Below are 27,006 nucleotides of genomic sequence, written 5' to 3'. Positions count from 1 at the left end.
GTGCAAAGAGAAGAACCACAACACTGAAAACCTCAGATCTCCTTTTGATTTCATGTTGCTTCTAGAAGGAGGCACTTGCAGCCTGCAGAAGCTGTGAAGAAGCACTAAAGAAATAAAACCAGTTCCTTGCTTCCACTGTCACAGCCCACAGAGTCCCACATCCTCAGAATGAGACATCCCAGCCAGGAAAGGTACACATGAATTTAAAAGCCCAGCATCCCTTACAGATCTGGATTAAACATTAAAAGGTAATGTTTTGTTCAAAAAAAGTGAAATTGAAATGGGAATTTCACAGTCACAGCAGACAGGAGAAAAATATCTATTTTATTACAATTTTATGTATTAGCCTCAACTGTGCCTGCTTCTGCCAACATGAGATGTTTGACATGCCTCAAATATGAATACCTAAGATGTTTCAATATTTGTCTTGGATTTCGCCTAAAAAAAAAACCCAAAAAAGAAACAAACCAGTTTTTGTAAAGTCTGAAGTTGTAGCCATGGGATGAAGAAATAGTGAGGCATCACCTAAGGCAAGCTATTGCTTTTGAATTTCTTTGCTCACCAAGTGAAAGCAGCCTCACTCTTTCTTCCCATAAACCTTAAACCACGTGGGATTGCATTTTGTAAATTATTCAATGGATTAAAACCACATAAATTGGGAAATATACAGCCAATTATCTCTCTTTTGGTGCTGAATTTAGCATCTTGTGCTGAGGGAGCCCTGGGATGTGCAGATTTCCATCTGCACTGCTGCCCCAGCCACCCTGAGCCACCTCATGACCAGAAATTGGGAGTTTTTTGCTGAAGTAGTTTGGATTTCTCATGGTTTAATTTCATATTAAAGCCTGGGCACATTGGCAGAGGAGGAAATTTGGCATGTTAGGATAAAGAACAACCATAGAAAGGTCCTGTGTTGTGACAAAATTAAAGTTTTGAGGCTCCAGGCAGGACTACAGAGAAAGCCTCTGACACTTTAACACTTTTACAGTCAAATCAGACAAGAAAAAGTAGGAAAAGGGCAACCCTGCCATGGGAAGATAATTATTACCAGCAAATTTCATGCCAGTATCAGTGTGAATAGAGATGGTCCCAAGAATGTGGTCCATGTTCCATCCTGGAGAAGTGTCCCTCACCTGCAAGGGCTCAGAGAGGTGACACAAGGAATAATCAGAGGTTAAATGACAGGGACAGGGACTAAACCCAGGGGCTGTACCCATAATAGTGAGTTAAACCAAGCCAGAGTGGACCCCAACAGTCCAAGATAAGGATCAGGAAGTGGCACAGGCTGGGGAATGTCCTAAAAGAGAGCTGGGACCAGGGTGTTCTGATTTTGGAGTTGGACATTTATCTGTGGGATCATGTCCAGGGTATGCCAGGGGACAGGGCAGGAATGTCACAGCTTGGCTGACAGTGACATCCAGAGCTGCTCCCAGACAGAATCCAGGGAAGGGCCTGAGGAGGGGGACAATGCAGGTAAAACTTTCTTTGGGGAAAACCCTCCAGTGCCCCTGCTCATGAAATTCTAGCAGGAATACATCAAATCCTCAGAATCAGAGACACTCCATGGGCTGCCTGGCACACTGTGAACCCACCACGAGATGAAAGAGCCCTCACTGCAAAGGTCCTGCCAGAGCCACCATCAGGGACTGAAACTTTATCCAAAACACTTCATACTGGAAAAGATCTGAGGAATCTCCTCCTTTGAGCACTTCTGGAGATGCTTCAAGGTCTCTCTGCTCTGCATATCCCAGCATCACCCTGAGACACCTCAGCTCCAAGGGAAGCAGCTTTGGGCTTCTGGTGAGCCAAAAAACCCTCCTGGCTTAAAGAAAGAAAGAGAGGAAGGAAAGAGAGGAAGGAAGGAAGGAAAGAGAGGAAGGAAGGAGAGGAAGGAAGGAGAGGAAGGAGAGGAAGGAGAGGAAGGAGAGAGGAAGGAGAGGAAGGAAGGAAGGAAGGAAGGAAGGAAGGAAGGAAGGAAGGAAGGAAGGAAGGAAGGAAGGAAGGAAGGAAGGAAGGAAGGAAGGAAGGAAGGAAGGAAGGAAGGAAGGAAGGAAGGAAGGAAGGAAGGAAGGAAGGAAGGAAGGAAGGAAGGAAGGAAGGAAGGAAGGAAGGAAGGAAGGAAGGAAGGAAGGAAGGAAGGAAGGAAGGAAGGAAGGAGAGAAGAGAGGAAAGAGGAAGAAAGAGAGAGAGAAGAGAGGAAAGAGAGGAAGAGAGAGAGAGAGAGAGAGAGAGAGAGAGAGAGAGAGAGAGAAAGAAAGAAAGAAAGAAAGAAAGAAAGAAAGAAAGAAAGAAAGAAAGAAAGAAAGAAAGAAGAAGAAAGAAAGAAAGAAAGAAAGAAAGAAAGAAAGAAAGAAAGAAAGAAAGAAAGAAAGAAAGAAGAAAGAAAGAAAGAAAGAAAGAAAGAAAGAAAGAAAGAAAGAGAAAGAAAGAAAGAAAGAAAGAAAGATTAAGCCAATGCTTTTTTCTTCCCTCAAACCTCTCTGAAATCAAGACAAGATAACCGAGGGGGCCTTACAGGAGAGCTGGAAAATGACATTTTACACAGACATGGAGTGACAGGACAAGGGGAACAGGCTTTGGGCTGAGAGAGGGCAGATGTCAATGGGATATTGGGGAGGAATTCCTGGCTGTGAGGGTGGGGAGGCCCTGGCACAGAATTCCCAGAGAAGCTGTGGCTGCCCCTGGACCCCTGGGAATGTCCAAGGCCAGGCTGGAAGGGGCTTGGAGCAAGCAGGGGACAGTGGAAGGTGGAGCAGGATGAACTTTAAGGTTCCTTCCACCCCACACCAGTCTGGGATTTTATGATTATCCACTGTGCTGAATTCTGTAATTCCTGATGCCAATCAGAGCTACCCACAGCCAAATATCAGGCAGGCAAAATCCAAGCTTTTGAAACAGTCACCACATTTAAGCTTGGTAATTTATTACAATTAAACTGCAGTAGTGTAATTCAAGTGAAAAGGATGGTACTCAAGGTAAAACAGCCAAGGTCTAATGTTAAGAGGGGCTTTCACAGAGAGAAATTGTGTTTAATCTGTGCTTGAGAGCAGAGGCAGGTCCCTCTCCTGCTCACACTTTTCCAATGCCATCTGCTCGAGTTCAGCTCAGTGCAAGTGTTCCTCTCCTTGCAGGAACTGGAGAAGGAACAAGATTTAAAAGTCAATACCTACAGAAAAGAACAGCAGCTCGAGATGAGGAAATTGCCTTAAATTTCATTTCTCCCAAGTACCTGCAAAAGCAGCAGCACGCCCCTTCACTCGAGCACTTCTTTTCCCTCTTTATCTCCGTTTATTGATTTTACAAGGAAAATCAGCACCAGAGCTTATGCAGGAAGGATGAATTATGTGTGTGGATTCAAGAGGTTTAAAGCAGACTTGCACTGAAATCTGAGAATCAAATTGTGAGCAAGATTTTTCAGCCTTTATTACATCCACAAGGAAAAAGCATTTTCCATAGGAAAACAGATCCGTGAAAAGTTGCCCAAGCTTTCATTTGGATTCTCCTTAAAACCTTTACATTGCACAGAAATGTTGTTTCCATTAGAGATTTCAGAAAGAATAAAATGAAAAACAAAAACTGACATTTCCTACAAGCATCCAGGGAGCTTTTCTTCTTTACTACTTTACTGTGCCAGAAAAAAAAAATAACAAAAAAAAACCAACAACACTGCTTGCTTTAAAATAAATTTTCAATTAAAACTGCTCTGCAAGACTGAAGCATTTCATTTCTCAGGGAAGGCAGATTTTCCTTGGGGATGGGGTGGATTTGCTGTGCACAACACACACGAGCCCAGGGTCAGTGACAAACACTCAGGGCCCAGGCACCACAGAAATGGGGAATAAATCAAAGTAAATCAGAATCCCTTTGAAAACAGCAAGAATCCTTGGGTCCTACCCCAGCTCTGACTTCACTTAGTGAAAATGACTCTATTTTTAAATAAAAAGGTATTAATCCAAGTCAATTAGTCCAACAATACAAAAACCCCTATTTGCAGAAGTGACCTTCTTTCCAATTACCTTAATTTTACCTCTGGAAGTAAATTAAGACAAACCTTCAGGCAAATTTCATTCAGAGCAAGAACTAAATTTCATAAACTTCAGACAATTAAACCGAGAAGCTGAATTCTCATTAATTTGCCTGTGTATCCAAATGCAGATGAGCCATGAACCTCCCAGCACCCTCAGCCCAACTTTCTGCTCCAGACTGATGCTGCCCTTCCTGTCAATAATTGTTTTTTTACCAATTAACCTCCCAGATGGTTGCATTTCCAGAGCTGAGAGTGTTGAGCTGTCTAAAACTCCCAGATCCTGGGAATGGGAAGCATTACAAGATGCTTCAGGCCATTAAACGTGTGTTGAGTGCTGGAGCCCAGAGCCAGCCATCAAACGAGATAAAAACCTCCAACAAAGGATTTCCAGAGGAGGTTTCTGCTAAAATAAAGTAAAAAATGGGAGGCTGGGGAGTTTGAAATATTAAGGAGTGAGAAATCTGCTTTCCAAGTTCGTTTTAGTGTGTTGACTCTGCTAAGTGAAAAGGGCTGCTTAAAGGGAGTGGATGGAATCAATCATAGCAGTTCAGGGAAAAACGGCCCAGAGGTGGGGGGGGGATAATTCAATTGGCTTCAAAAATGCCAATTTGCTTAAAACAAAGAGAAAAGGCCACTGGGGCAGGCAGTGAAGAGGTCTGACTAGGGATGGATTTCTGAAGACCAGCTGAAGTTCCTGAGACTTCCTTTCCTTTCCCTTTGCCTTTCTTTTCTTTTCCTTGAAATTTCCTTGAAATTTCCTTTCCTTGAAATTTCCTTTCCTTGAAATTTTCCTTTCCTTTCCTTTCCTTTCCTTTCCTTTCCTTTCCTTTCCTTTCCTTTCCTTTCCTTTCCTTTCCTTTCCTTTCCTTTCCTTTCCTTTCCTTTCCTTTCCTTTCCTTTCCTTTCCTTTCCTTTCCTTTCCTTTCCTTTCCTTTCCTTTCCCTTCCCTTCCCTTCCCTTCCCTTCCCTTCCCTTCCCTTCCCTTCCCTTCCCTTCCCTTCCCTTCCCTTCCCTTCCCTTCCCTTCCCTTCCCTTCCCTTCCCTTCCCTTCCCTTCCCTTCCCTTCCCTTCCCTTCCCTTCCCTTCCCTTCCCTTCCCTTCCCTTCCCTTCCCTTCCCTTCCCTTCTTCTCCAGCCCCAAAAAACGCTTACAATGAGACAAAAGGAGAGAAAGGAAAAATCTCTCAAGTGCTGTAATTAAGGAATATGTAAGGAAACAAATAATGACAAGCTCACTTGCTGATCACCTCTGCTCCAGGAACAGAGGAGTCCCAGAGTGAAGACAGATAAAAAAGGAACATGCACTGATGGCCTGGGGTATTTGGAGAGAGAGGAAATATCTGCAAATGACACACAAGGCTGTGCTTCTGTGACACCATCACAATTTCACAGACGTAACTCTGAGCTTTCTTCAGGTGATGAAGCGCAGCTGGAACATCACAAAGTCCCTCAAGGGAGGCAGTGGGAGCCCCGTTTTTCAGCAGTAAAACCACAGGATGACACAGCTGGAGAAGCGGCCTGGCTCCCAGGCCAGGGGCAGAGCTCAGCCACTCCCCTGGGTGCTCACCCTGCCCCACTCAGCCGGAGCTGGGAGGGTCACTGGGGCACAGAGCTGCTCACACCCAGGGCTCAGGGTCACAGAAACAAGCTCTGCCCAAAGAGTTGCTCGATTTGCTCTGTGAAAAAGGCCAATCACTTGTTTTTAAAATTTTCAAAGCTTAATATTAATAAATGGTTATATAAATAGGAATACAATTAGAGTAATAATGACTTGGACAATTTGAATAAGGACAATATGAGACAAGAGAGACAAAGAGTTATGGACAGTCTGGGTACCTTTTTCTGGGCAGCACGAGCCCAAAAAAGGGCACACATTAACAAAGGATTAACCCTTAAAAACAACAGCCTGTTGCATACTCATACACCTCATCCATGATGCATCAATTCCATTCAAACACAGGATTCTGTCTGCTCATCCTCAGCTTCTTCCTCTGAATCCTGACAGCGCCTTCGAGGTGGGAAGAAGTTCATTTCTTCTGATAAGAGGGCAATAAATTCTATATCCCTGAAAGATTCAGGTGTCCTGTGGCTGCTATCTCGCTGCGAGTCCTTTCTTTAAAAAAATATCCTACATAGCATAGTTTCTATTTTAACATTTTTTATAACCTAAAACTCTATTTACCACACTACTTAAGAGAATGAATCCAGCATTACTTTCTAACACAACACATACAATATTAATTCGAATATTTGTGAAAAGCCAATCATAAAATTCGTGCATTTTTCACACTTTCTTTTCCTCTTCCAGGTCTTTCCTCACAGCCACTTGTCCTCAGAGCAGCTGTGGCTGCCCCTGGATCCCTGGAAGTGTCCAAGGCCAGGCTGGATGGGGCTTGGAGCAGCCTGGGACAGTGGGAGGTGTCCTTGGCCATGGCAGGGGGTGGCATGGGATGAGATTTAAGGTCCCTTCCAACCCAAACCATTCCAGGTTTCTCTGATTCCCCCACCCAGGGCTGCTGGGCATGAAAATCCAAGTTGCTTCAACAGCTGCACTGCCACAGGCATCAGACAGGAAAGAGGAGGGGGAGACCCAACCCTTCCAAAATGGACAGGGAAGCAAAACTGACTCCCAAATGTCAGGTAACATTTCCTGACTGTGAAAAATGTGTGTATTTTATGATTGGCTTTTCGCAAATATTCAAATGAATATTATCTGTGTTGTGTTAGAAAGTAATGTGGGATTCATTCTCTTAAGTAGTGTGGTAAATAGAGTTTTGGGTTATAAAAAATGATAAAATAGAAACTGTACTATGTGAGATACTTTTTTTAAAGAAAGGGCTCACAGAGAGACAGCAGCCACAGGACACCTGAATCTTTCAGAGATAAGGAATTTATTGCTCCATTATCAGAAGAAATGAACTTCTTCCCACCTCAAAGGCACTGTCAGGATTAAGAGGAAGGAGTTGAGGATGACCAGACAGAATCCTGTGTTTGAATGGAATTTATGCATCATGGATGAGGTGTATGAATATGCAACAAGCTGTTGTTTTTAAGGGTTAATTTTCTGTTAATGTGTGTCCTTTTTCGGGCTTATTTTGCCCTGAAAAAGGTATCCAGATATCCATAACTCTTTGTATTTATTGTCTCATATTGTCCTAATCCAAATTGTCCAAATTATTATTACTCTAATTGTATTCCTATTTTTATAACCATTTTATGACTGTGAAACTTTTAAAATTTTAAAAACAAGTAACTGGTGTTTTTCACATTGATATTTCTCAAGAAAACATCAAAAGGTTTTTAGCCAAGAAGGTAACTGGAAAACCTCCCCCAGGTGAGAGCAGCACTGGGAATGCCCCTCTTGGACACCACACACAGCAGGAAAGGGGCTGGCATAAGCTCAGTCTCAGCAGCTGCATGAAGAGTAAATGATTTTCAAGGCGCTCAGATGGGCTCATCTCAGTTTTTTTGGATTTTTTAGTCAAAGTTTTTGGTTAAGTCATCACTCACTCAAAGATTTTTCCCTTCCCCCTGGAGCCCGAAGCGCAGGAGGCAGTGGTGGATCTCATCCCAGCTCCTGCTGCACTCACCCAGCACATCCCAGCCCCTGGCAGGGAGGAAGTGCGTGCACCGTGGTCGGATTTATTATCTTTAAAACCACCACTGACACACTTGGCAGAGCTCAGAACTCTCCTCTGGGAAGATGAAACCTGCCACGTTTGACGTGGGAGTCGCACGTCCCTTCTCCTGTAACGGAGCTCACACTGACAAACACAGACACAAATCTTGGGGAAGCCACAGCTCCCCCCACCCTCAGTGGGAACCAGGGCTGTTAATTTCAATTTGGAGCATCCCACCCCTCCAGCCAAAAGCAGCAGGCAGAGGGAATAACCACATCTCGCTGCGCGCTCTGCGATTTATGACCTGGAATTTCAGCAAGGGGAAGAGGAGTTCTGGTCCTGCATTTCATTTCTCTGCCTCTAAAACCCCTGCCAATAACAACAGCATGTCACCAAGCACCAGCTCCCTTCCCAAAGGAGCAGCACAGGGTGGGACAGAGCCCAGCTCCTTCTCCCACAGCTTTATTCCATGTGAAGGGCAAACAGGAGCAAGGGTTTAAGTGCTAAAGCAAACAGAGGCAGCTTTAACACACAGCTTGATGAAAGAGGCTGCACACAGCTGCTCTTGAAGCCATTGCTTTGTAGTCTTCATTCCCACAGATAATTATGAGCTTAGAGGTTCCAAAACTTCAAATGATACTTTGTGCTTCCTTCAAGTATATATATAAAAAAATACATTTTAGATCTCACATGCTTCTTAAATCAGGATTAATGAATCCTCACAGAAATACCACAGTTACCTGAGTGATAGACTGGGGAGGGCTCTGATGTGCTTCTGGTTTTGCAGAGAGGCTGAACTTCAGCCTGGCTAGGACCTGGACCTATTAAATTAATGATACTTTGTGCTTTCTTCAATTATGTATATATAAAAAAATACATTTTAGATCTCATATGCTTCTTAAGTCAGGATTAATGAATCCTCACAGAAATCACAGCAATGGCCACAGTTACCTGAGTGATGGACTGGGGGGCTCTGATGTGCTTCTGGTTTTGCAGAAAGGCTGAACCTTAACCTGGCTAGGACCTGGACCCATTAAATTAATAAATTTGTGCTTTCTTCAATTATGCATATATAAAAAAATACATTTTAGATCTCACATGCTTCTTAAGTCAGGATTAATGAATCCTCACAGAAATCACAGCAATGGCCACAGTTACCTGAGTGATGGACTGTGAGGGGCTCTGATGTGCTCCTGGTTTTGCAGAAATTTCAGAATTTCAGCCTGGCTAGGACCTGGAACTATTAAATTAATAATTTTTTAGGGGTAATATTACTGCCTTGGAGACTACACATGTACAAGCGTTCCTTTAAAAGTAGATTTGAGAAATATTGATTTTTATGAGGATTTCATAAAGCACTGTTAGTAATAAAGGCAGCATTTGGGAGAACAAAGCTGGAAGTTTTAACTCCCCAAATGCTGTGAGTGGGGGAACTTGGGAGAACTCGAGTCCAGGGAATGAAGGAATTCATCTGGTTTTTCACATCCACCTTGAAGTAAGAAATGACAGTGCATGGGCCAGCAAGCCTCTCTGGAGTGACTGGTGTTTAATAAATGATGGCAGTATTTTAAAAAGAGATACAAGAAAACAAGACAAAAAAAAAAGGACCAAAAGTATTTTAAGAACAGAGGAAAAAAAATAAAAATAAGACAGTTCTACTCCAAGGGCAAGGACTAAAAAAAGAGCTACAAACAACAACTAAACACAAGACACAAATAAGCTTGTGGAGGAAAAGAACAGGTTATTCTCTCCCTCAGATCTGAAGAATACACTATATTTTACACAGCAATGGGGAGAAGGAGTAGGGGGAAGAGAGTATCAAAATCCAAACAAGTCACAAGGCATCAGCAATCCCTTGATGACAGCAGAGTAGTTTTTGTTGGCACAGCTCACGACAGCTGGAGGAATAATTGCGATGCTGAGCGAGGATGCCGAGAATATTTCGCTTCGGAGCCTCAGATGAAAGATGTTATCCACAAGCACTTTGCAAATGTTAATTAAACCCACACAGCCCCTTTTTGGCAGATCAAGGAGTATTTATCCCTCTTTTGCAGAGAGGGGAATGAATATCTCAGGCACTTTTAACTTAAGGTTAAAGCTGCTCTTTGTAGTTAGGAAGTGCCCCACAGAAACACCACTAAAAACACAAATTAACCTTCCCAGTCCAGCACAGCCAGGATGGAGCTGATCCCTCTCACTTCTCTCTGACCACTGCCCCAACAGAAAACTTTTCTGATTCTACAGAAAAAGCAAACTCTGAGACGAATATGGGCACTACAAATGAGCTCTAAAACAACAGCAACCCTTGGTGAGTTGGGGGAAAAAAAAATTCAAATAAATTCAACTGCTCTTCCTTTGGTGACAGCTTTTCCAAGGTTTAAAATCATGGAATAACCTGAGTTGGAAGGGATTTGTAAGGATCACTGATCCAACTCCTGGCTCTGCACAGACACCCCAATAACCCCCCCTGGGAGTGTTGTCCAAACCCTCCTGGAGCTCTGGCAGCTCAGCGACCTCAGCCCCTCCTTGCAGCTGCTCCCACCATTCCAAACAAGCTTCCTATTCCATAAAACACCATTCCCCAGCAGGATGAAACAGTAACAGTGTCAATTTAAGCCAAAAGAGTGAGTTAAAGCAGGCAGAACCAGTGGAAATAAAAAGGAGCAGTGAAATCATTACCAAAAAAGACAAAAGAGGCACAAAGTATTTGAGGCACCTGCGAAGCTGAGAGGCCTCAGGAACAAAATGTAAACATTGATTATCTGCTGCTGTGGAATGCAACAGGTGCATCTGTGATTGGTCTCATGTGGTTCTTTCTAATTAATGGCCAATCACAGTCCAGCTGGCTCAGACTCTCTGTCCAAGCCACAAACCTTTGTTATCATTCTTCCTTTCGCTATTCTTAGCCAGCCTTCTGATGAAATCCTTCCTTCTATTCTTTTAGTATAGTTTTAATGTAATATATATAATAAAATAGTAAATCAAGCCTTCTGACACATAGAGGCAGATCCTCATCTCTTCCCTCATCCTCAGACCCCAGTGAACACTGTCACACCACTGTGTCCTGGAAAAAAGAGCTTTTCCTCAGAAGAAAACCACTCCATCATTTGCTAAAGGGAACATTTGGTATTTAAGAGGGGAAGGGTCAGTTTGTTGGATCTATAAAAGAGTAGCTGAGAACATCTGCAAGGTCAGGAAGAAAATGCATAAACACACATGTGAACTAAAACACCAAAACACACGGTGGTGGTCGATGCCTGTGATCTTACCATGAAAATAAACATATTTGGAGTTCCTTCCTGTTAAAAAAAAAACAAAAAAAACAACCCAAACCCCTGAAGCAGCTGATTTATATATATTTCAGTTGGAAATACATTTGAGGATGCAGTTGGAAATGCAGGAAACCTGAGAGTGAGTGGAGCACTTTCAAAGGCTGTGGGACAGGGTCCCTGCCCCAGAGCTCACACCCAGAGGCACACACTGATCACACACACGGTGTGTGATGGGTTTATACATCTGTATTTATACTCCACGTGTGTTTTCAGTGTAACCCACAGGGCACAGCACACAACTCACCAGCACCCAGCAGCTCAGGAGAGTGCCCAGGGCTGCAGGCTGCATTCAGAGCAAGCACAGGGCCTGAAAAGCTCTTCCTGGGCTAACCCAGTGCCTCAGCTTGTGGTGGTGCTCACAGGGGTCCCAGGATGAGGGGAGAGATGAGAATGTTGACTCCATGTTTCAGAAGGCTGAAATATTTTTAAGACATATATTATAGAAAACGTATTATTTTATGATATATATTATATTAAAACTATACTAAAAGAAGGCTTATTATTTTGTTATATATATATTATATTAAAACTGTACTAAAAGAATAGAAGCAAGGATTTCATCAGAAGGCTGGCTAAGAATAGAAAAAGAAAGAATAACAAAGGTTTGTGACTGACCAGACAGTCTGGACAGCTGGGCTGTGATTGGCCATTAATTAGAAACAACCACATGAGACCAATCACAGATGCACCTGTTGCATTCCACAGCAGCAGATAACAATTATATAATTATAATTATATAATCACTGTTTACATTTTGTTCCTGAGGCCTCTCAGCTTCTCGGGAGAAAAAATCCTAAGGAAAGAATTTTTCATAAAACATGTCTGTGACATCAGCTGGCTTTCTTGGGAGCTTGCATGATCACAGGAACTTTAGGAGCTCCAAGATCCTGCTTGCAAACCAGGCTGGTACATGCCACAGCAGAGGGGCCATCACCCCTAACTCAGCTCTGTCACTGCCCCACACAGGTGCCACCATTTCCTCACTGCTAATCCAAGGAACAGGAAGCTCCAAAGAGCCAGGGAAAACCTGAAACCTCCCCAGGGAACACCTGAAACCTCCCCAGGGAAGGAGGTTGTGCAATTCCAGCATTAGCTGTTGGGAAAAAAGCCAGTCACTTGTTTTTAAAATTTTCAAAGTTTAATAGTAATAAAATGGTTAGAAAAATAGGAATACAATTAGAGTAATAATAGTTTGGACAATTTGAACTAGGACGATATGAGACAATAAAAACAAAGAGTTACAGAGGGTCTGGGTACCTTTTTCTGGGCAGCAGGAGCCCGAAAAAGGACAAAGGACACCTGTTAACAAAGGATTAACTTTTAAAAACAGCCTGTTGCATATTCATACACCTCATCCATGATGCATCAATTCCATTCAAACACAGGATTCTGTCTGCTCATCCTCAACTTCTTCCTCTGAATCCCGACAGCGCCTTCGAGGTGGGAAGAAGTTCATTTCTTCTGATAAGAGGGCAATAAATTCTTTATCTCTGAAAGATTCAGGTGTCCTGTGGCTGCTACTTTGCTGCAAGTCCTTTCTTTACCATGGAGCTGGAGCTGCACTCCATGGTCATCACGAATCCCTTCCAACTCAGGATATTCTCTCTCTGTGATTCGTTGCCCTCCAGCTCAGAGCTGCTTCTCCAATGTGTTCACTCGTGCTACTATTTGCACTAAAATTATATTACAATTTTTTTTTTTTGGTGCAGTTTTTAGCAGCCAAGCCAAACTATTTTGGCTGATAATTCCACGTGCGCCCTTGGCTTCTGGTTGTATTAGAACTGCACACAGTGAGGCAGATATTGAGACATCATTAAAGGTGCTCTGCATCCAGAGCAATTCCCACAGAAATGTATCTGCAGCCCACTTCATCTGGATGACAAGGCTGGAACTGGGGCAGTTCCAGCTGGGAACATTGCTGCGTTTAACACGTGCTGCAGTGCAAGGCAGCTGCACTGACCTCGCCTGGCTGCTGCTCCGGGGCTTTTCCCACCAACGTTCCGAAGGGTTTGGGCTGGTTCTGATCCCTGTGCCAGGTGAGCAGCCCCGCTCCAAACCCTCAGGAGAGCTGTGGGGCTCAGCACTGCAGGCTCCAGGCAAGGGGCAGGGGCCAGGCTTTGTTATTCCACGCTTCCCGATAAGAGACCCAGCACATTTTGGGCCTTCCCACACACAAATCCATATTTGTATGGCTGCCAGATCTTTATCACTTCCCTTTTTGCCTTTTTTTTTTTTTTTTTTGGTCGCTTGTTTCAAACTTTGCCCAAGGTTACATTCAGCAAAAGCTGCTCCCTCAAAATACAGCATTAAACCCACTATCACATCAACATCTGCAAATCACGTTTAAATCCTTCTTGAAAGCCAATGTTTTGCAAAAGAAAGCCCCAAGTGAGGCAGAAAGCAGAGACTTTTTGCAGCACATCCCTTTGCAAGTGAAGCATTTTGCAAAGGCCCCCTCGCAGCTGTTGTTGTGACCTTCTGGAGATCAATGTCCCCACCTGTGCCCGCCCTGTCCCGGGGGAGCAAACGCCACACACAAAAACAAGCAGCGCTTGCTAGCCTGGAATTTGACACTGGGGACAAACGAGCTCAAAACCTCCTGCATCAAGTACAACCTGCTGCAGTCCCCAGCTCGAAGCCCCCTCTGAAAGGGCTTAGAAAGAGCCCAGCAGCTGTTGAACTAATTCCCTTTTTTTTTTTCCCACCCAAATTAATGTTTGGAATCTGCACATCTCTGACTAAAAGCCACTTTGCAACTCTCACTCACTGCTTGCGGCCTTTTACGATTTTCCTTTGGGGGATCAACACCGCCCTTAAGAGTTAAAGCTGGGGGGTTTTTTTCACCACCACAGCATCATCTGTATTTCTTATTTACAGAACCAAACATCATCTGTAATTAATATTTTCAGTAACGCCTGTGCTGGCCCTTCACCTCTGCTATCACCCTGCAGCTGCTCAGGGAGGCCTGACAGGGCCCCTTTTTGCAGCTCCCATGTCCAGCAAATGTTCCAGACGAACAGGAGACCATTCCAGATTATCCCTCACCGGATTTAATGACTCTGGAAAGATCCCCAGGGAAGGAGTGTTTACTGCCAACGAGCTCCATTAAGTATCCAACAACATCCATCAAAAAAAAAAACAGCAAAACATTGGGGTTTTAATTATTTTCCAAGCTGGCCGTAGCACACGGAACATCACAGAGCATGTGCTGCCCTCAATTCTCTGCATTCTTTTGGGGACTGTCAGCAAAAACAGTGTGAAAAATGCGTGTATTTTATGATTGGCTTTTGGCAAATATTCAAATGAATATTAGGTGTGTTGTGTTAGAAAGTAATGCTGGATTCATTCTCTTAAGTAGTGTGGTAAATAGAGGTTTAGGTTATAAAAATGTTAGAATAGAAACTGTGCTATGTAGGATTCTTTTTTAAAAGAAAGGACTGAGATAGCAGCCACAGGACACCTGAATCTTTCAGAGATAAAGAATTTATTGCTCTCTTATCAGAAGAAATGAACTTCTTCCCACCTCAAAGGCGCTGTCAGGACTCAGAGGAAGAAGCTGAGGATGAGCAGACAGAATCCTGTGTTTGAATGGAATTGATGCATCATGGATGAGGTGTATGAGTATGCAACAGGCTGTGGTTTTTAAGGGTTAATCCTTTGTTAATGTGTGCCCTTGTTTGGGCTCGTGCTGCCCAGAAAAAGGTACCTGGACATCTGTAACTCTTTGTTTTTATTGTCTCATATTGTCCTAATTCAAATAGTCCAAATTATTATTACTCTAATTGTATTACTCTACAATAATATTATTATTATTCTAACTGTATTAATATTATTATTACTCTAATTGTATTCCTATTTTTATAACCACTTTCTTACTATTAAACTTTGAAAATTTTAAAAACAAGTGACTGGCGTTTTTCGCAGCAGCTACTCCCAGGAGGAGTAACTTTACTCAGGATAACCCAGCAGTAGGAAAACCCTGATTTTTGCCCTAAAAATGCCAGGAGGGAGGGAGCAGAGTTACTGGGAGCACTTTCAGACAGTGACACACACCTGGCACGAGAGGCTTCGTTTGGGACGTGGTTTTGCATCGCTGCTCAGCTGATCCCATGGCCTGGTGCTGCTGAAAAGAGGAATCTCCACCCCAATTTCCAAGCCTGAATCAAGGAGTTAGGCTGGAAGGAAACTGTCTGCACTGAGAGGGAAGGGACTGGATCTGTATCAGTGCAAAAAGATCAGTGGGAGCAAAAACCCTTCCTTGCATCACCAGCTTGCCATGAGATCAGCTCGGCTACAATGCACAGGCACGCTCTAAATTTAGAGAGCTTTCTAACTCTAAAGCTGAATCCCACGTCCATTATTCCTCTCCAGCACAAGAATGAGCCGTGCTATTAGAAATGCTTTCATCCCAACGTTGTGCTCTCCACCCTACAGGAGCACGCATCAATTGTGGATAAAGTGGTTCAACTTTGGAACGCAGACAAAAACTGAGACCACGCTAATGGTGATGAAAGACAGGTTGCCTGGGGAGAGAAATGATCAGAGATTCAAGAGGAAAAGTGGGGGGGAAAAAAAAACCCTACAGATAATTTACCTGTGCTTGGGTCACTGCTCATTAGTGCTCTGAAGAGAATCACTTCACAAGTTATAAATTAGGCTGCTCTTGCCTTACTCCCTTATTATCCAGCTCAGGCAGGGCCGGGAGCCTTTCACACGCACGGGATAATGGGAACACTTACTCTGAATAAAATGAACAGAGGCAAAGAAAAAAAAAAAAAAAAAAACAAAAAACAGGGGCCTTCATTTGGGCAGGAAAAACCATCAGGAGACCCAGCAGTGGCACTGGGTTTCAGCAGTCACCCCTCTGTCACTCTGCATTTCCTCCTTCTCTGGAGAAGGGAAAACCTCTCCAAAAACAAATTCGGGCTGTGCAGAAATTGTTTTCTCCTGTTGATATTTCCATCTACCCCCTGCTGGTTTGGGATTTCCAACAGATTTTTTAAAAGCTTTCCCCATTCAGGCTGAGCTCCACTCTTAAGAAGTTTCTGGAGAGACTGTTCATAAAAACTTTTAATTTTGGTTATTAGGCAGAGCTCACTGTTCAACAGCAAGTCAATTTTTATCTCAATTTTTTTATTCTTTTGTAATCATGGCTTAAAAAATGCAGCTATAACACTTTTTTAAACATTTACTGGTTTTTTATTGTATAGAAATAAAATGCAGCAGACTAATATACAAGTGATACCTGTCAGAGTTTGCAAGGGCAAGATCACTCTTTTCCCACACGTCTTCTAATCTCCTGCTCATATCTCTGATAAAATAAACTCATTGTTAAAAAGTGCTTTAGCCTAAAGGTTAAAGGTTGACAAAATCCACAACTTTGGAACAACAAAAGCCAACTTTGACCAGCAAGGCTGAGACAGCTAATTCAGCCCCAAAATTCTGGCAATTTTCCCTCCTTAAAGGATGAGCTGTGCAGCTGCAGCCCCGGCAGCAGCAGCAGCCTGACACTCGGCCTTGCTCTGAGGATTCCATCTCAGAGGCAAAAGCACATGGCCACAAAGACACACTTGGCCAGTGAACCCGGGAGGATCTGTATAAATTAGCTCCCTGGAGACCTGACAAAGGCTCCTTTCCCTCCTCAAAGGCATCAGCCTCACGGTGAGCACTCCAGGCAGAATGAAAAGGACTCTAAATCTGTCCGCAGGGAAAGGCAGCAGCTGGAGCAGCAGGATGGAGCTGAGAGCTCAGGCAGCCCCACACGGGAGGGAAGAGGGAAGAAGCGAATCCTCCTTTCCTTGGGGGCAGTTTCAGTGCATGGCAATCCCCTCCCAGGGTAAATCTCTCCTCCAAAAATGCCACTGGTACAGAGGGCTGAGGCTCTGTGCAACGACTCTGATCCAGCCCCACTCAGCACCAGCTTCCAAAATCTTCCCCCTCTCTTTTCAAATATGCGAAACAAGGGCTGCCAGAGCTCTGGGAGCGTTTGGACAGTGCTCTCAGGGATGCACAGGGTGGGATTGCTGGGGTGTCTGTGCAGGGCCAGGAGCTGCACTGGATGATCCTTATGGTGATATGAGTCCCTTCCAGCTCAGGATATTCTTAAATTCCAGGTAGGTTTTTTTGCAGCACTACCCGATACAGGTCCAGGCTGAAGCCAGCCTCAGAGGCAGAAGTGAAAGCTCCCTGGAGAGGTAAAGCTGCCCCCCTTGCTCACTACTCTGGACCAAGAAAAGTTCCTCTTCTAAAATTGTAAGCATCATCTTCACAGCAAGATGCCCGTGCCTTCCATCCACATCAGCCTTTCTGCTGCCTGTGGGAGGCACAGATCTTGGCTTGCTTTTAGCTCCTGAGTCACCTGGGAGCTGGGAACAGAAGGAATAAGAATCCTTCAGTCATCAGCATCACCAGCTAAAAAACACCCAGCAAGCAGCAGCAGGTCTGAGAGGCACCGAGTGCAGGAAGCACATGACAAAAACATCTTCAGCAGTAAAAAATTTAATAACCTTGTTATTAATTCTGAACAAACAACAACACTGATTCCCACTCTCCCTCTGATTTGCAACAGGAGGAGGAAGAAATAAAGTTGTTTAAACAGGAACAGCTGTTACATCAATGCCCGTTTAATGGAGTCTCCAGCATCCCCTTCTCGGGAGAGCTGTCGATGTTTGAGGAGGAGTTCTGCCTTTTCAAGAGGACTTCAGAACCTCAAACACCAACCTGCAGCTAGATTTCCTCCCTAATCAGAAGCCAATTATCCTGCTGAGTGATGACAGAACAATTCACAAAGCAAACCCTTCTCATATCAGGGCCCTCTGTGATGGAGTTGTGCTGGGAACTTCCTTGCAACAAAAGCAAGGAGGATTTCACTTGTGCTTCCCACAGCTACTCCCAAGGGCCTCCCTCTGAACTGCCAGGTAAACATTCAGGGTAGAAATGCCTCACTGACAATGTGAGTAATGCACTTTTATCCCAAGTAGAAGCTCCCAAGCTTTTATCAAGTCTGAGGAGATCTAGAAAGCATTTACACCCAGCATTTACACCCAGCTGTCTCCAGAGTTCACTCACAGACCCAAATTTGTGCCACTGCCATTGTTTCTCACTCCCCAGTCACTGCTACAGTAACGCAGACCTCCTGCAGAGTCCTTTTAAACATTTTTAACCACTCTGAAACAGTTTTATTGTACTAAATAATTACTGCAACATTTTCATATCACAAAGCTGTTTTCAGGCTTTGTTCCTTGCAGGGTTCTCCTCCCAGCACTGTTCCCTTCCCAGGTGTCTGAGGTCAGATAAACTGAAATGAGTTCCAGAGAGGGCTCTCAGTATCTGCTGCTGGATAAATGAAGCCACAAGTTCATGGAATGGGTTGGGTTGGAAAAGACCTCAAAGCTCATCCTGTTCCACGGGGTGGCTGAGCTTTGTTATTTAACAATGAAAAGAAACAGCAAGACCAAGAGAAGAATCAGGGAATCTTTAAGGTTGGAAAATCACAAAATTCCAACCATCAACTCAGCACCACCACGTTCACCACCACACCAGGTCCTCAAGTGTCACATCCACACCTTTCTTTGAACACTTCCAGGGATGGTGGTGGGCATCCATTCCAGTGCTTGACAAGCCTTTCCATGCAGAAATTTTTCCTAATATCCAAACATAACCTCCCCTGGCACAACCTGAGGCTGTTTCCTCTTACCTGAGAGAAGACCTGACCTCCACCTCTTTACTACAGGGAGTTCTGTGGAGCAAGAAGAGGCCTGGAGAATTGCAGCCCTGCGCTAACATCAACCTGATGGCTTTCACCTCACTTGAGCTCCTTCCCTCTGACCCCGCGTGTGATCCAAGCACTGGGAGCAGAAACGAAATAAACACACAAACGGTGCCTTATTCTCCCCAAACGTGAAGCAGCTCCTGGAGGGAAGGGAGGAGAGCAGAAGGCAGGCTGCCATTCCAGGCTCAGCAAGCAGCAGCACTGCAGCACACAGTGCTGGCTTTGTGATGTGCCACAAAGGCAGCCTGTTCCAGCCCCCTGTCACACATTGTCCCACACTGCTCTGCTCCAGCTTCAATGGCTGCTTTGCATGGAAAAGTCCCCTGGGTGGTGGCACAAGGGGCTGGATTCTCCCAGCTCCCCCTCCCCGGCGTGGCTGCAGGGATGTCTCCAAACCTCCCCTTGCTCCAAGCTCATCCAGGAGGTTTCCCCTTCACAGAGTCTCTCATCACAAGAGATTTACTTGGACAGAGCAAAATTCCACCACACAGCTCAGCATTTTACGGGCCCTTTCCACACTGGCTGTATTATGTACTAAAAAAGGTGAAATATAAATAAATAGATGCAGTGTTCCAGTGCTGTCCAGGAAGAGCTGACCCCTCATTCAGGGAGATCAATGTCTGCTGCATTTATACCCTCTAAGGCCAAAAATAATGCTGGAACCACCAGGAGAAACAGCCAATTAAGCTGTTTTTCTCCCAAGCAGATTAAAAATTACTCTCAATTTACTACCTTACTAAACTACAGCTGAAATTATTACAGTAGGCTGGCTGTGTGCAACCTCACATACAGGAGAGGAAAAGAAAGGGCCATTAATATAAATTTATGTATTTGTGTATAGATACAAATGATATAGATATAGATATAGATATAGATATAGATATAGATATAGATATAGATATAGATATAGATATAGATATAGATAGAGATAGAGATATAGATAGAGATATAGATAGAGATATAGATAGAGATAGAGATAAATACAAATATATAGATTATGCAGATATTAGATATAGATATAGATTATTAGATATTATAAATATAGATAGAGATAGAGATAGATATAAATATAAATAAATACAAATATAGATATAGATGATTAGATATTATAGATATAGTTAGATAGATATAGATATAAATATAAATAAATACAAATATAGATATTAGATATAGATATAGATGATTAGATATTATAGATATAGAGAGATAGAGATAGATATAAATATAAATATAAATATAAATATATACAAATATAGATATAGATTATATAGATATTAGATACAAATATAGATATAGATATAGATGATTAGATATTATAGATATAGATAGATATAGACATAAATATAAATAAATACAAATATAGATATAGATATAGATGATTAGATATTACAGAGATAGATAGATAGATAGATAGATAGATAGATAGATATAGAGAGATAAATATATAAATATAAATATAAATAAATACAAATATAGATATAGATTATATAGATATTAGATATAGATATAAATAAATACAAAGACATAGACATAGACATAGACATAGATATAGATATATATAGATATATAGATATAGATATGAAGGGAAGAAATACTAAAAAACCTCCATCCTTCACCCACGAGCAGGGGCTGGGACACCCTGAGGAGTGGTAGAAAATCACCCTAGAGTTTCTGGATGTGTTTCTCTCCCTCTCTCCTCCTTATGGTGTCCCCTGTCCAGCAGGACTCCCCAGCTGGTTGAGGCACAGGTGACACATCTTGGCAGGCCAGGTGAGGCTTTGGGGAGCCTTTGGTGTTTTATTGATCAGATCTGTGCAATGAACTGATTGTGCTGCAGAAATCAGCTGCTTTGGGAGAGAACTGCCACAAGGATTTGGTCCTTGTGCTCCTTGGGTTCCCTGTGCAGAACAGAAGCCACAGCGGAGCACAGACAGAGCTGGGAGCTTTCTGGGGCTAAAGGCAGCAGAGAGGAAAGAAGAAAAGCACAGTGGTGGAAGATAAAGCTGAACACTGGGAAAAAAAACTGCCCTGGACGGTCCAGGAGCTGTGATTCAGCACTGGGGAAAACATCCAAGAGTTCTCAGCTGAACAAGGCCCAGGTTTCCCAGGCTGCCCACAGGGCAGGGCTTTAATCAGCCCTGGGGAGCCCTGACTCACCTCAGGGCAGCACAAAAGCCACGGATGTGAGTCAGGGCAGATAGAGAAAACCACAGACTTGTCAGCCCCTGGGACTGCAGCCCTGGTGTTAACACTTTAATCACATCACGTTCCAGTTCTGCTTTCTGGAAGCCACTAATAAAATAAATATCATTGATGCAGAGCAGAGGAGATGGAGAGCCAGGCCCTGCCCTTGCAGAACCAGCACCTGTTGGATGACTGATTTATATTTACCTAAATAAGACCAATTCTCCATTTGGATACAATTTCTTAACCAATGCAGAGGGGCAGAGCGTTTAACACCCAGAATGATTCCTGTCACCATTTAGAAGATGCAGTAGACACCAGCAGCCATTTAGTTTCACAAAATTGCTGCAGGATACAAAGATGCATCCCATATCCTGGCTGACAGCTTTAGCAAAAAGCCACACAGCCCTGCCAGGGCTCCTTGTTAACAATGTATTGTTCCAGTGACTCAGTGCACTGCAATGCTATCAGGTTTATTCACAGCTTTTCTGACAGAGTTTTTAGATTAGACACACAAATCTCTGCTTTTTAGAAATAAATAAATCTATGGGTTATTATTACATGGAGCATCAAAATTCCTGTTTCCTTTTCTATGGCTAAATATACAGAGAACTGCAGCAAAAGGACAGGACCTCAAAAACCCAAAGGTTCTTTCAATTTGCTAATAAGAACACTCAAGAGCAGAAAAAATGACCAAAAATTGCAAACAGTGAATATTATAGTAAAGATGGTTAAAAAACATGAAGCATCTCTGTAAGAACCATTGAATCAATTGGGACATTTTAGTCTGGAAAATAGTCCTTTGACATGGGACACGAGTAGGGATTTACAGAATTTTAATGCAAATGACAATGACATGAGCTGGCAGTAGGTGCAGTTACCAAAAAGAAATAACTTACCACACAAAGTTAAACTTTGAAATGCCTGGACAGAGGCTGAAAAAGCACAAGAGCTGAATAAACTGATGGGACACGAAGGACATTCCTGCTGGCCATGGCTGGAGGCAGGACAGACCCAGCCCAGCCTCACCCAGCTCAGGTGTTCGTTTGCCACGTCCTGAGTTTTTAAAAAGTCTCCAGCATCCTCTGAGGGGAGCAGCAGCTGCGAGCAGGGATTCCACCTGGACAGGCAGCACCAACCCTCCCTGCCGTGCCCCAGTGCTCTCTGTCCCCCAGCCCCTCTCCACGGTGAGCAGAGCCCTCTGTGAAGCACAGGAGGCATCAGACCCACACCGACGCTCGCGGGGATGGTGCCACATCCTCACAGGAAGGGACCTGCTACAAAACTCCTGCAGAACCCGGCTTTGCTGCCAAGCCAGGAAGTCTCAGGAGGTGTTTGAAGATGAGTTGTCTCAAAAGTATTTTTAGATTCCAGGCCTAATGCAGTTATTTACGTATTTAGTGTCATGGAGAGGGTTTTGCATAAGAATGACTGGTTGAGGAGTCCCCTGACACAGGTTATTTTGCCATTCTGCTCCATGGCAATCACAGACTGTTTCCAGCATCTCCTCTATTCCAGCTCCCTGCCCTTCCCTCAGCTAGATATCTCCTACTGACCTCAATCCATACTCCTTGCTTTAATCACAGTCTTCCACCCTAAAAAGGACTCCAAACATGAAATCCTTGTCTCCTGCATTCACTCCTCTGGGCACCAGCCCCACTAACCCAGAATGGCTCCTGAAGGTCAATGCTGAACCTGCTGCACACCACAGCAGGGCAATAAATGTTGCACAGGCCAAATGATGTCCTGGGGTGTGGGAACCCAGAACATCCCCCTGGCTGTCCAGGATGGCCAAACCCCTGCCAGAGGGCTCAGAGACCCTGGCACAGAGCCCAAAACACCTGTGGGTTTCTTTGTGACCCATGGAAAAAATTACCAACTTTATATGAAGTTCAGCAAGCCACAACATTTTAGGCAGAATGATAGTGAAGTTATCATGGGGTGGAAAAGCAGATTTTTGGGGTTTTTGGTATGGGGGTTCAGGGGGCAAGATGGAGGGATCTGGGCATGTCCAGCCTTTCTCCTTCTCCTTGGCCTCCATCTTCTGCTGTGATGGTGCCACTTTTGGATTGGTTCAGAGCAGAAGCTCACTGTCTAACATAGGTGATAGGTATTGGATAGTCATTGTAAATATTGTACATGTAGTTTTTAGTATAAAAAGATAACACTGCTCTGGGGGCAGGCAGAGTGGCTGGAACTGTCCTGCTGGATGGACCTCAGCTGGACAGGAGAAAGAATTTTATAGATAAGAAACAATAAACAACCTTGAGACTGAGAAATGAAGAGCCCTGACTCCTTCTTCAAGTGCTGGGCTGGGAAAAGAGACTTTGGAACTTTTCTCGGGGTCACTCTGAAAGCTAGAGATCCTGGCACTGGGGGAAAGCTGTGCAGCCCTGGCCTTGTGCAGACTGCACAGCTGTCAGCCTGAGACTCCCTCCTCCTTAAGACATGCAAAAGAGAAGGAGAATTCAATGGTATTGACTGAGTGCAGCTCCTCGAGTCAGCAGCTCTGGCTCAGAGCACAGCCTGGGATCGGAGCTGTCGATGAGGACCTTGGCACAGTGTTGGTCAATACCAGCCTGGTTTGTCCTTCACGTGCCCCCAGTGCTGCTCCCACTCCTGTTATTCACTGTGGAATTTTTTCACAGGAGCTGTGCTCCAGCTGAGGGGAGTCCCTGCTGTGTTTGGCAGAGCACAAACATTTCCTGGATCCAGAAGTACAGAAATGCTGTATTACACAGGAATAGACACCTGAGCCCAGGACCCCCTGCATGTACTGGCTGGGTATGGGAGAAATGAGGAAGCCACAAATAAAGCACAGGAATTCTCTGCCCTCCTCCCTGGGTACATCCACACCAACCTGAGGACACAACCCAGTCCCTCAATGCGTTATTTCATCCCTGACTTTTGTTAACAAACACTTTCAGTTTCAAGATTCATCATCCCACACGATCCTTAGGGAATCACCTGCCAGGACTGTCACAATAAACTCAATTCCTGCAGCTCCCACACTCACCTGCATTTTACAGCCTGTGCTAGAGCATCCTCCTGCCTTTCAGAGGCAATTCCCTATTTCAGTCTGGCCACCCCACATGGGCCAAGACATTCCAATTACTCAGAATTTACTAGCTGGAGTATTTACTCCCTCACGGTTGCGAGTTCTAAGATGTTTGCAGACACCTCATAAAGCACAGGCTCGTTATTACAGCCCATTAACACGCGTGCAAGGCATTTTAATGTGTAAAAATTCCCCATGAAATAAAGATTTTCTCCTCCACTTTCAGGGCAAACCTGCCATCCTTACCATGGACTGGGCAATGCTTTCCAGTGGTTTATTCCTGCTGTTTTCCACCCACCAGCCCAGCCAAGCCTCATTTGGCTGATTTCATAGCACTCATTTATGAGCAACCCCGGCATGTGCCGTGGCAGGAACCTCATCCACTCTCCTCACTCAGCTCCAGCACCTCCAGCAAGGCTGGGAGAGCTCTGGGGAGCATTTCCACTCCTGATCCACACAGGAAGCCTCGGGTGACACCTTTAGAGCTGATTCCCCACAGCCCTGGGCAGAACTGCAGCAGTTCTCTGCTCTGCCACTGCAAGTGGGATGAGGACACAATTTGCCACTTCAGGTAAAACTGGAGCACAGCTTCTCCCAAAACAAGAGTTAAGCCAAGGAAGATTGTACTTTCAGGAAAACACTGTCCAAGCATGCAGACTTAATGCTGTGCCCCAGTGGAGGCAATCTGAGGCTGACATCAGGCACCACAGAAAGTTTTATTCCTGAAATATGAAGGTACTCACTGTACACGGTGAGCAGCTGGCAAGCTGGAATCTGTCCCTCTTCTGCAGCCAGCTCTCTACTCATCTGTCTGGAGCCTGTTAGAGAGGGAAAAGAGCTGTAAATATAAAGTGACCAAAAAATTTCAACAGATTTTTTACATCAAGAAGTGCCAGGATCTCTAGCTTGTCAGAGTGACCCCGAGAAAAGTTCCAAAGTCTCTTTTCCCAGCCCAGCACTTGAAGAAGGAGTCAGGGCTCTTCATTTCTCAGTCTCAAGGTTGTTTATTGTGTCTTATCTATAAAATTCGTTCTCCTGTCCAGCTGAGGTCTGTCCAGCAGGACAGTTCCAGGCACCCTGCCTGCCCCCAGGGTGGTGTTATCTTTTTATACTAAAAAGCACGTGTACAATATTTACAATGACTTCCCAATACCTATCACCTATGTTAGACAGTGAGCTTCTACTCTGAACCCATCCAAAAGTGCCACCATCACAGCAGAAGATGGAGGCCAAGAAGAAGAAGGAGAAAGGCTGGACATGCCCAGATCCCTCCATTTTGCGCCCCATTCTAAAAACCCCAAAAATCTACTTTTTCACCTTGTGATAAATTCACTATCATTCTATTTGATTTGTCGTGGCTTGCTGATCTTCATATAAGGTTGGTAATTTGCTCCATGGGTCATAATCAAAACCACAGGGGCATTTTGGGCTCTGTGCCAGGGTCTCAGAGCCCCCTGGCAGGGGTCTGGGTAATCCAGGACAGCCAGAGGGATGTCCTAGGTCCTGACAAAGAAGCAGGCCAGGTAATCAATGCAAACCAGGCGCCCTCACCTCCCCAGCTCTGAGGTCAGGCACTGACAGCACCTGCAAAGCTCTCAGCAAGCAAACGCTGCGATGCTTGGAAACAACTGCAGCACCGGCTGCCTCTGGAGGCTGCTGAGGTCAGACCCGAGGCAGCCCAGGAGGAAAGCAGAGTATTTATACACGAGAGCAGCAGCAGAGCTTCCCAAAGCCGGTGGCTCCAGAGGCAGTGAATCACAGCTCTCTGTGACACTCCTGGTCCCCAAAGCACCATTACACACGCAGGGGAACAAATGTTTGTGCAGCCACGGTGCTGGAGGGTTGCATGGGCTCTGATCTGGAGCGCACCAAAGAAGTTCCCTTTAATATATTTGTTGTTTCAACACACTTTATCCCCTTAATGAGGCGCCACTGAAGTTCTGCTTAAACCCATTTTGATTAAGGAAAAGATTATCCACAGAATTGCCAGCAGTACGTGTTGGTGTACATCACACACAGACCAACTGTGCTTCGGGGAGACATTAAATCCCCGTTCAATTAATAGAGACACCTCTTCAAATGAGCATTAAATAATTCCCCACAATGTAGCACAGCAACTGGCTACTCCAGTAAATTGGAATAGAAATAACTTCCCATCTCTCCACCAACAAAATCCCAATCAAAGCTTGCCCTTAAAACAAGAGGTCAGTGCAGAGGGATGGGGGGACAGGAATGTTACTACCTCAGTGCTATTGTGTGCTTATATTAAAAGCTCTTCATCAAAAAATTAAATGAAATTGATGCCCTTCATGTTTATCAATAACAGAGCTAATGGTTTTTATGTAAATGCCATTACTTCCAGCCAGATCTGCGAGAGACTGGAGCCACACAGCCCCATCTCCCCTGCAAGAGACTCCCTTCAGGCAGCCAATCTAAATGCAAATTACAGTCAAATGCAAAACCAAGAGTTTTCTGGATGATACTGAACACATAAACCCAGGGACAAAGCAGAGATATTTAAGAGCAGCCCTCCTCTTCTGGAAAGACCTCCTGATCTCACGTTGCTTTTCTATCATGAACATCCATAAAAATTAAAGTATAATTTGGTTCTCATTTATAGTCATATTATTTACCAGCTTCTTCCCTTTCTATTGCCTTCAGCGTTAAAAAAAATAGGAGTGGAATGTTGTCCTGTAGAGAGAATCACCTCTCAGAGATGTTTCCCCCACAACAGGAGCATTCCATCACCAAGGACATTAAATCAGAGCCATAATAAAGCCCCAGCTGGATTTGCCAAGAACAAACTGCACTTCCACATTTTCAGGAGGAAATTTCTTCTCAGAATTGAGCTGTTTTGCAGATCAAGGAAGAAGGTGTTACTACAGGGTGGTTATTAAGAGGCAGAGACACAAAACTGTTGTCAGCACAAGGAGCACCATGTTCCTGTAGCATCAAAGCTTCCTGAACAACTCTTAAAACCTGACCCCTAGCTGGAGCACAGACCCAGCCAGGATT

The 27,006-nt window shown here is 44.2% G+C and overlaps 1 protein-coding gene across 2 annotated transcripts in view; it reads right to left on the bottom strand.

The window, feature by feature from the left end:
• Positions 1–27,006, bottom strand: part of EXTL3 (exostosin like glycosyltransferase 3) — a 159,151-nt gene that overhangs the window by 83,904 nt on the left and 48,241 nt on the right. For both annotated transcript variants that reach the window (XM_058020364.1, XM_058020363.1), the window contains exon 2: positions 24,735–24,809. The gene's annotated coding sequence lies outside the window, so the exon portion shown is untranslated. The remainder of the gene's footprint in view (positions 1–24,734; positions 24,810–27,006) is intronic.

Source organism: Melospiza georgiana, chromosome 3, assembly GCF_028018845.1.
Source record: "Melospiza georgiana isolate bMelGeo1 chromosome 3, bMelGeo1.pri, whole genome shotgun sequence".
Taxonomy (NCBI): Eukaryota; Metazoa; Chordata; class Aves; order Passeriformes; family Passerellidae; genus Melospiza; species Melospiza georgiana.
This window is presented reverse-complemented; position numbering and strand designations above follow the sequence as displayed.